Raw genomic sequence first — 10,926 nt, 5'->3', positions numbered from 1 at the left:
ATTGCGTCCTACCTGACAGATCACTCCTACCAGGTGGCGTGGCGAGAATCTGTCTCCTCACCATGCGCTCTCACCACTGGTGTCCCCCAGGGCTCTGTTCTTGGCCCTCTCCTATTCTCGCTATACACCAAGTCACTTGGCTCTGTCATAACCTCACATGGTCTCTCTTATCATTGCTATGCAGACGACACACAATTAATCTTCTCCTTTCCCCCTTCTGATGACCAGGTGGCGAATCGCATCTCTGCATGTCTGGCAGACATATCAGTGTGGATGACGGATCACCACCTCAAGCTGAACCTCGGCAAGACGGAGCTGCTCTTCCTCCCGGGGAAGGACTGCCCGTTCCATGATCTCGCCATCACGGTTGACAACTCCATTGTGTCCTCCTCCCAGAGCGCCAAGAACCTTGGCGTGATCCTGGACAACACCCTGTCGTTCTCAACCAACATCAAGGCGGTGGCCCGTTCCTGTAGGTTCATGCTCTACAACATCCGCAGAGTACGACCCTGCCTCACACAGGAAGCGGCGCAGGTCCTAATCCAGGCACTTGTCATCTCCCGTCTGGATTACTGCAACTCGCTGTTGGCTGGGCTCCCTGCCTGTGCCATTAAACCCCTTCAACTCATCCAGAATGCCGCAGCCCGTCTGGTGTTCAACCTTCCCAAGTTCTCTCACGTCACCCCGCTCCTCCGTTCTCTCCACTGGCTTCCAGTTGAAGCTCGCATCCGCTACAAGACCATGGTGCTTGCCTACGGAGCTGTGAGGGGAACGGCACCTCAGTACCTCCAGGCTCTGATCAGGCCCTACACCCAAACAAGGGCACTGCGTTCATCCACCTCTGGCCTGCTCGCCTCCCTACCACTGAGGAAGTACAGCTCCCGCTCAGCCCAATCAAAACTGTTCGCTGCCCTGGCCCCCCAATGGTGGAACAAACTCCCTCACGACGCCAGGACAGCGGAGTCAATCACCACCTTCCGGAGACACCTGAAACCCCACCTCTTTAAGGAATACCTAGGATAGGATAAGTAATCCCTCTCACCCCCCTTAAGATTTAGATGCACTATTGTAAAGTGACTGTTCCACTGGATGTCATAAGGTGAATGCACCAATTTGTAAGTCGCTCTGGATAAGAGCGTCTGCTAAATGACTTAAATGTAAATGTAAATGTAAATGTAGTTCCGACAATGCTCTGGATAAGAGCGTCTGCTAAATGACTTAAATGTAAATGTAAATGTAAATGCAGTGATAACCAACCAACAAGTAATCTAACTAACAATTCCAAAAACTACTGTCTTATATACAGTGTAAGGGGATAAAGAATATGTACATAAGGATATATGAATGAGTGATGGTACAGAGCAGCATACAGTAGATGGTATCGAGTACAGTATATACATATGAGATGAGTATGTAGACAAAGTAAACAAAGTGGCATAGTTAAAGTGGCTAGTGATACATGTATTACATAAGGATGCAGTCGATGATGTAGAGTACAGTATATACGTATGCATATGAGATGAATAATGTAGGGTAAGTAACATTATATAAGGTAGCATTGTTTAAAGTGGCTAGTGAAAGATTAGTGGAATCTGTGTGGGTTGCTGGACAGGTAGGATGACTGACAGTGAAGGTGAACAGGTGGTCACGTGTCAGGTGACAGAGGAATGTATGAGACTGAGGCAGGAATTCCTTTAACCATAAAGTGGTATATTTACTGGTAGTCTGTGCTGCATCACAAAGGAAACAAATAACATGTATACAATCAAATTCATAATCAAAGATCAAATCATAGCAGTCATTATTAACAATTCACATTACACAATATGTTTCAAGCGTGCGCTCCAAGCCGCGCTCCGCGGTGATAACTATAAACAATAACTGAATGGCCCACTCTCCCGATCACCACAGATCATTCTGATGAAAGGTAAGAGTCGGTGGACTTACGTGGATTCATGGACGCACAGAACTTCTGGATCAGATGGATTTAGGGAAGAGAAAGCAGCGAGACCAGGCGATGGCAATTTCCTCCTTTTATAGAGTTGAGATCTGTAGGACATTTCCACCTGACCTAATTAAAGCGCCCCTGGCCCAGCTGAGTAAATGGCAATTAAGTAAAGGAGTATTCCACCAACTCCATGGGCCTTTTCTACAGCCACCCCGGAAATTTGTTAATTTCCACATTCCTCAAAAAGGCTCATTGCTCCCCATCCTCTGTCATCTCAGGGAGAGGAATCAGTCGGGCAACTGGCCGGATATATGTCCGGTTCTTCACCTGGATTTCCACTGATCTAACACGACCATCGGTCCCAGGCATGGTCTTAGTTATACGGCCCACCGGCCAGGAGGCTCGAGGCAGCTGAGGGTCCACCATCAGTACTACTTGGCCAGTTTCCAGGCTGGCCATTTCTCTCCGCCATTTCCCTCTGTGCTGTAGACTTGGTAGGTAATCCCGGGCCCAAAAATGGTCAGCTAAGATTTGGCTGTGTCGCCACCGGCGTCTGCCTACGAGGTTGGTATCAGCACACATGGCTTGAGGAAGTGACACATCTCGGCGTCCCATCAAGAGCATATTCGGTGTAACCGGATCGGGGTCAGCGATGTCTGCAGAGAGAGATCCCAAGGGTTTGGAGTTCAGAATCCCTTCCACCTCTATCAGGACAGTCCTCAAGACCGTTTCAGTGACAGTTTGGTCCCCTAGTACGACTCGTAAGGCCGTCTTTACAGATTTGATCTCTCGCTCCCATGTTCCTCCAAAATGAGGAGCGCCTGGAGGGTTAAATTTGAATGAGATTTGTTGGTCCATCAGCTGATCCTTGAGGCTGGGTTCCATGGCTTGGAAGGCTTCCTCCAACCTGGCTTCTCCTGCCTTGAAGTTCGTACCTCTGTCAACCAGGATCTCGTAGGGTTTCCCCCGTCGGGAGATAAACCGCCGTAGGGCCATGAGGAAGGCTTCCGTATCCAAACTCTCCAGTAGGTCCAGGTGGACACATCTGGTTGTCATACACTTGAATAGAATGCCCCAGCGCTTTTCCACACGACGACCTAACTTGATCATCAAGGGGCCGAAGCAATCTACTCCTGTTGACCAGAAGGGTGGTTTAAGGAGGCGCAAACGAGCAGGGGGTAAATCTGCCATTTTGGGCACCGTAGCTCCGGCCCGCCATCTCTGACATTCTACGCAGGCGTATTGGTGCTTACGAATGGCTCCTCGTCCTCCAATTATCCAGTACTTCCGCCTCATCTCCCCATAGACCCTCTCTGGCCCTGGGTGGAGAAGCCTCTCATCATAACTCTTGATGAGGAGCCTGGTAAGAGGGTGTCTGGAGTCGAGGATAATTGGGTGGATAGCATCTGGGTCCAAAACCTCCGCTTGGCGCAGCCTCCCTCCGACTCTGATCACTCCAAGGATTGGATCATATTCTGGGGCAAGAGAGAGAAGACGGCTGCCCTTAGCCACTTCCCTACCGGCTTTCAGAGCTTTTAACTCCTCAGGGAAGCTAACTGCTTGTGCTTGCTGGAGGAGTAGTATCTCTGCCGCGAGGGGAGGTAGGTATAGAAGCCACCCCATCTGAGGTCTGGTTTGTGGCTGTGATCAGATCCGGCAGTGTTTGGGATTGTGTTAGGTCAGGGAGAGCCGTTGTTGGTTCCGTAGAAATGCTGTAGCATTGGGCAGACTTCCTTAACTCATGAGCTTCAGTCGGTCGCGGAGGGGCCGCACGCCTGGGGGCTGTCGGCCACTCGTTCTCTGGTTGGGACAAGAATGGTGGTCCCAAGCTCCAGCGATGGGGTTTAGCCAATTCCTTAAGGGTTTTACCTCTAGTAATGTCATCAGCAGGATTGTTTATGCTATCAACATACCTCCAGTCCTGGACTTCTGTTAGGTCTTGGATTTCCGCAATGCGAGTCCCGACAAACACCTTATACCTGCAGGACTCCGACTTGAGCCATGTCAATACAGTGGTCGAATCACTCCAGTAGATGATCCTTTGGATTGGCAAGGTGAGCTCGGCTCGCAAGGTAGAGGCCAACTGGGCTCCGGAAAGGGCAGCACTGAGTTCCAGCCTAGGCATTGACAACTGCTTCTTGGGTGCGACCCTGGACCTGGCCATGACAAAGGAGACATGGGTGTGGCCTGCCTTATCCTCCACTCTAAGATAGGAAACCGCCCCATAAGCTCGCTCCGAAGCGTCACAGAACACATGCAGTTCCAGGCATGATCCCAGTTGGTCAACACAGGATGGTACATAACATCTTGGCATTTGGACATCAGAGAGCTCCGTTAACTCAGTTTCCCAACAGATCCATCGTTCCACTAGGTCAGATGGGTGGATTGGTTCATCCCAGTCCCTCTTGGTCTGCCACAGGTCCTGGACTAAGACTTTGGCCCGTGTTGTGTATGGCAGGATATACCCAAGGGGATCGTATTGACTGGCCAGGGTCCGATAGATGGTGCGCAGAGTGGGGGTTTCGGTACTCGGGGATGAGCGGTGCTTATACCCCAGGGTATCCGGTAGGCAGCTCCACCTCAGTCCTAGAGTGGGCTCTTCTGGGTTAGCACCAGACTGCGTTAGCCATAGTTCACTGCTACTGGACCTAGCTTGTGGCGGGAGGTGCTGGATAACCTCCGCTCTGTTACTAGCCCACTGTCGGACCTCAAATCCCCCTTTGGACAGGAGATTCCGCACTTTATCAAGGAGTGATTTCGCTTCAGCCGTGGATGGGATGCTTTGTAAGCAGTTATCCACATAGAAGGCATTTTCCACTGAATCCAATACTTCTGGGTCACTGTCTGGATGCTCCCGTGCGTGTCTCTGCAGAGCGTATATGGCACAGCAAGGACTGCAGGTGGTGCCGAATGGGAGTACCTGCCATTCATAGATTGTGGGCTCTGCATCTCGTTCCATATTTCGCCATATGAACCGGAGCAGTGTGGTGTCGGAAGGCAGTAAACGAATCTGATGAAACATGGCTTTGATGTCTCCACTGATGGCTGTAGAGTGCTGCCGGAACCGGAGAAGGACACCGAGCAAGGAAGGACCTAAGGTTGGTCCGGGGAGTAGACAGTCATTCAGGCTTTGACCAGCTGCTTGGAATGAACAGTTGAAGACAAGTCTATACTTCCCACCATGTTGCTGGATAACATGGTGAGGGAGATACCAGGATTCACGGAGTGCGTTTCCCTCTTCATGAGCTGTCACTTCAGTGACGTAGCCTGCCTTCACAAGGTTATGAATCTCTCGGTTATGAACTTCTGCAAGCTCAGGATTCTTCACCAGGCGTCGCTCTGTTCCACGCAGTAGTGGGAGTACAGCCCGTGTCGTGGTTGCCAGAGGAGGATGGTTGGGCACCCGTAGCAGTGGGGTTGCATACCTGCGAACTCCATCCATTTCAGTGGTGGTGGTGCTCTTCTCCAGGAGGTCTAATGCATAGGAGTCATTTTTCGAGCGAGTGACCTCCTGTAGCTTCCGGTTGGAGAAGGTGTCCATCTTCCATAGCATCTCAACATTCCGAAGGAGGTCAGTGGCTGCATCTGGATTGCTTCTGGTGAAGAGGACTTGCTGTGACTGTACAGCTTGGGTGGAGAGAAGTAGATGGGATGGACCTTGCACAGCCCAACCCAAGGATGTATGGACAGCAATGGGTCCTCCTTCTGGTCCAGCTCGTATAGGCTCAGTCGGGGTGACGAGATGTGGGTGGTCTGACCCAATCAGGATAAGTGGTGCTACTCTGGCCAGGTTAGGAAGAGGCAATCCTCGTAGATGAGGATATTGTTTCTGTAGAACACTTACCGGGCAGGAGTGCTCTGCGAGATTCAAGCCATCTGCCGTGAAGGCATTGGTGATGTTATAGGCCACGTCCCTGTTTCCTGAAGGTGAAATGCTAAAGGTTACAGCAGAGCCTTTCATTTGGATAACATCATGTCGCACCGTTCTGAGATTAAGGGTCTCGGGGTCCCTTCCAGGTTAAGCTGACGGGTGGCCGCTGTGAGAATGATTGTTCTTTCTGACCCATCATCTAGAACGGCGAATGTATCAATGCTTCTCCCTTCACTTTGCAGAGTGACCTTGACCACCTTCAACATGACCCTTGGAGACCGGTTCTGCTGGTCGAGATACAGCTCCTTTGCAGCTCCTACCATGAGCATACTCTGCTCCTTCTTTGCTTGGGGAAATAGATCATGCAACACGGTGAGATGGATTTCTTCACAGCGGTTGCAGGGTTTCCTCAATGTGCAGGTCTCCACCTTATGGCTACGGGCACACTTGTAGCATCGCTCGCCTGAAGTGATCCAGGCCTTCAATTGAGTTTGAGTGAGCTTTTTTACTCTGGGGCATGAGCCAAGGAAGTGCCCCTTACTATTGCAATATGGGCAGTAAGGCTGGAATTTGATGTTCTTGCTCTTGAGAGGGGTCTTCTTCCTGGGTTCCTCCCCGGCCTCACTATTTAAGTACATGGTAGTGGGATTTGGTCTTTTCTGTCCCTGCTGGCGTTCAAACTCCTTCCTTCCCCCTATGGCTATGGCGGAGATTGTGGCCTGGTGAGCGATGCTCTTCGCCTTTGCCTTCACCTCCAACCATGTGGCCAGGTCTCTGAGAGCATAGGTGCTTCTCGAGCCCTCTTTCAGGATGCCCTTATTCAAACAATGTTCAATGAAACTGTCTCTGAGGTACACTGGAAGTTTGCCAAGAAGCCTGTCCACGTGGGAGCCACATTTTAGCTCGTTCCCGTCTTCTCCTTCAACGGATTGGAGCATAGAGGTCAGGGATTGGACAGCCAGGGAGAATTCTTGGAAGGCAGCATGGTCTCCCATTTTAATTGGAGACGTGTTCAGGATGTTGTTTAGTTCATTCTGGACTAGCTGACGTGGCTCACCATATCTCGCCTTCAGGGCCTGGAGAGCTGTCGTGTATGGTGTTGCGGAGTTCATAAAAGATTGGGCCAGCCTGTATGCACTGGGAAACCGCAAATGATCCATTAGTACTTGGTATTTGTAGCGTTCTGACAGATGACCGTGAATACCCAGTAGACTCTCCAATGCCATTTCCAAAAGGACAAATTCACTCTCCTTTCCGTTTTCAAAGTATGGCAGTTTGGGTCTGGGAATTCCATAGGCTGAGGCTACTAGAAGTTTCATAATGTTGGCTCCCTCTTCTGGTTGCGTGAAGGATAAACCTGGGACTTCTGATGAGCCCACTGTGGCCTCATTGGGCCTGTCCCCTACTGTCCCAGACCCTCCATTTGTGGCAGCCGGAATTGGGCGAGAGCCCTCCAACCTGTTGTTTGAGGACTGGCCTGGCCCCGGATGAAAGGAACGATTTGCCTTGGTTGGTAATTGGCGGAAAGGCGAAGGAGTGATGCTTTGTCCAGATGGAGGAATACTAACTTGTGTCACTGGCATAGAGGGCGTTGGCGGAGCGGCCCGTCTCCCGTGCTCCGTGTTGGCTGTTGACCCCGGAGCCTCCGAGGACTGTGTGCCATGCTGTACCAGAGGGGCAGATTGGGAAAGAAAGGCAGACAGTTCAGGTCCATGTGGAGGGGTGGTCAGGTCAACTCCCTGTTCTTTCCTCTCCAGGAAGGATGAGACCATCCGTGCCTCCTCTAATTCCCTTCTGGCTTGACGGTGCCGTCGCTGCTGTGCCAGGTCCTTGGCAATGAATTCCCTTTCCTGTAGAGCTCTACGGGCCTGCACATCCAATTGGTGACATCGTTCGTCAGCCTGTCGTTCCTCCTCAATCTGACGCTCAATTTCCTCCAAAGCTAATAGTTTCATCCTCTCTTGTAGGACAGCGGTCTGTGAATTGCTGAGGGCTAGTGAATGGCGGCTGCCATGGCCACTTCAAAGGGGTATCCACTGGTCGAACTCCCACTCCGTCTAGAGTGCTTCGACAATTTCCCATTAGTTAAAGGGTGAGCGGAGCCTGCCTCTGGAAGCTGGTCGACCTGTGCAGTGGGAGTTACCTCTTCCATAGGTTCCTCACGTAGACCACTTTCCTGATCCAAAGCAGTTTCCGGTCCTTGGCTCAGAGGGGATGGTTGATGGCTGAAACATATAGTTGATCCATCAACTCTTTGAGCTCTGGTGGGCTTGCCCTTTGATGTCGGAACCTCGACCACATAGTCCTTAAGATAACCAGGTGCTTGCCTGGTTCTTCTGGTGCTGCTGGTGGTTGAGGATGAAGCCTTTGTTACTTTAGGCTTAGCTCCTGGATATTTCCTTTGTTCCAAGACCTTTCTCTCAGCTGCTCTCTCCTCCTCTCTTCTTCCTTCCAGTGGAGACAATTCTTCCCTCTCCGCCTCCATTTCCTTTTCACCTGTCTTTGGTTCAGTCATCATCCAGCTCAAAGGACCATTGAAAGATTAGTGGAATCTGTGTGGGTTGCTGGACAGGTAGGATGACTGACAGTGAAGGTGAACAGGTGGTCACGTGTCAGGTGACAGAGGAATGTATGAGACTGAGGCAGGAATTCCTTTAACCATAAAGTGGTATATTTACTGGTAGTCTGTGCTGCATCACAAAGGAAACAAATAACATGTATACAATCAAATTCATAATCAAAGATCAAATCATAGCAGTCATTATTAACAATTCACATTACACAATATGTTTCAAGCGTGCGCTCCAAGCCGCGCTCCGCGGTGATAACTATAAACAATAACTGAATGGCCCACTCTCCCGATCACCACAGATCATTCTGATGAAAGGTAAGAGTCGGTGGACTTACGTGGATTCATGGACGCACAGAACTTCTGGATCAGATGGATTTAGGGAAGAGAAAGCAGCGAGACCAGGCGATGGCAATTTCCTCCTTTTATAGAGTTGAGATCTGTAGGACATTTCCACCTGACCTAATTAAAGCGCCCCTGGCCCAGCTGAGTAAATGGCAATTAAGTAAAGGAGTATTCCACCAACTCCATGGGCCTTTTCTACAGCTAGTGATATATTTACATAATTTCCCATCAATTCCCATTATTAAAGTGGCTGGAGTTGAGTCAGTGTGTTGGCAGCAGCCACTCAATGTTAGTGGTGGCTGTTTAACAGTCTGATGGCCTTGAGATAGAAGCTGTTTTTCAGTCTCTCGGTCCCAGCTTTGATGCACCTGTACTGACCTCGCCTTCTGGATGATAGCGGGGTGAACAGGCAATGGTTCGGGTGGTTGATGTCCTTGATGATCTTTATGGCCTTCCTGTAACATCGGGTGGTGTAGGTGTCCTGGAGGGCAGGTAGTTTGCCCCCGGTGATGCGTTGTGCAGACCTCACTACCCTCTGGAGAGCCTTACGGTTGAGGGCGGAGCAGTTGCCGTACCAGGCGGTGATACAGCCCGCCAGGATGCTCTCGATTGTGCATCTGTAGAAGTTTGTGAGTGCTTTTGGTGACAAGCCGAATTTCTTCAGCCTCCTGAGGTTGAAGAGGCGCTGCTGCGCCTTCTTCACGACGCTGTCAGTGTGAGTGGACCAATTCAGTTTGTCTGTGATGTGTATGCCGAGGAACTTAAAACTTGCTACCCTCTCCACTACTGTTCCATCGATGTGGATAGGGGGGTGTTCCCTCTGCTGTTTCCTGAAGTCCACAATCATCTCCTTAGTTTTGTTGACGTTGAGTGTGAGGTTATTTTCCTGACACCACACTCCAAGGGCCCTCACCTCCTCCCTGTAGGCCGTCTCGTCGTTGTTGGTAATCAAGCCTACCACTGTTGTGTCGTCCGCAAACTTGATGATTGAGTTGGAGGTGTGCGTGGCCACGCAGTCGTGGGTGAACAGGGAGTACAGGAGAGGGCTCAGAACGCACCCTTGTGGGGCCCCGTGTTGAGGATCAGCGGGGAGGAGATGTTGTTGCCTACCCTCACCACCTGGGGGCGGCCCGTCAGGAAGTCCAGTACCCAGTTGCACAGGGCGGGGTCGAGACCCAGGGTTTCGAGCTTGATGACGAGCTTGGAGGGTACTATGGTGTTGAATGCCGAGCTGTAGTCGATGAACAGCATTCTCACATAGGTATTCCTCTTGTCCAGGTGGGTTAGGGCAGTGTGCAGTGTGGTTGAGATTGCATCGTCTGTGGACCTATTTGGGCGGTAAGCAAATTGGAGTGGGTCTAGGGTGTCACGTAGGGTGGAGGTGATATGGTCCTTGACTAGTCTCTCAAAGCACTTCATGATGACGGAAGTGAGTGCTACGGGGCGGTAGTCGTTTAGCTCAGTTACCTTAGCTTTCTTGGGAACAGGAACAATGGTGGCCCTCTTGAAGCATGTGGGAACAGCAGACTGGTATAGGGATTGATTGAATATGTCCGTAAACACACCGGCCAGCTGGTCTGCGCATGCTCTGAGGGCGCGGCTGGGGATGCCGTCTGGGCCTGCAGCCTTGCAAGGGGTAACACGTTTAAATGTCTTACTCACCTCGGCTGCAGTGAAGGAGAGACCGCATGTTTTCGTTGCAGGCCGTGTCAGTGGCACTGTATTGTCCTCAAAGCGGGCAAAAAAAGTTATTTAGTCTGCCTGGGAGCAAGACATCCTGGTCCGTGACTGGGCTGGGTTTCTTCTTGTAGTCCGTGATTGACTGTAGACCCTGCCACATGCCTCTTGTGTCTGAGCCATTGAATTGAGATTCCACTTTGTCTCTGTACTGACGCTAAGCTTGTTTAATAGCCTTGCGGAGGGAATAGCTGCACTGTTTGTATTCGGTCATGTTGCCAGACACCTTGCCCTGATTAAAAGCAGTGGTTCGCGCTTTCAGTTTCACGCGAATGCTGCCATCAATCCACGGTTTCTGGTTAGGGAATGTTTTTATCGTTGCTATGGGAACGACATCTTCGACGCACGTTCTAATGAACTCGCACACCGAATCAGCGTATTCGTCAATATTTTTATCTGACGCCATACGAAACATGTCCCAGTCCACGTGATGGAAGCAGTCTTGGAGTGTGGAGT

Source organism: Oncorhynchus gorbuscha, linkage group LG13 (genome assembly GCF_021184085.1).
Source record: "Oncorhynchus gorbuscha isolate QuinsamMale2020 ecotype Even-year linkage group LG13, OgorEven_v1.0, whole genome shotgun sequence".
NCBI lineage: Eukaryota > Metazoa > Chordata > Actinopteri > Salmoniformes > Salmonidae > Oncorhynchus > Oncorhynchus gorbuscha.
Note: the sequence above shows the minus strand (reverse complement) of the source record.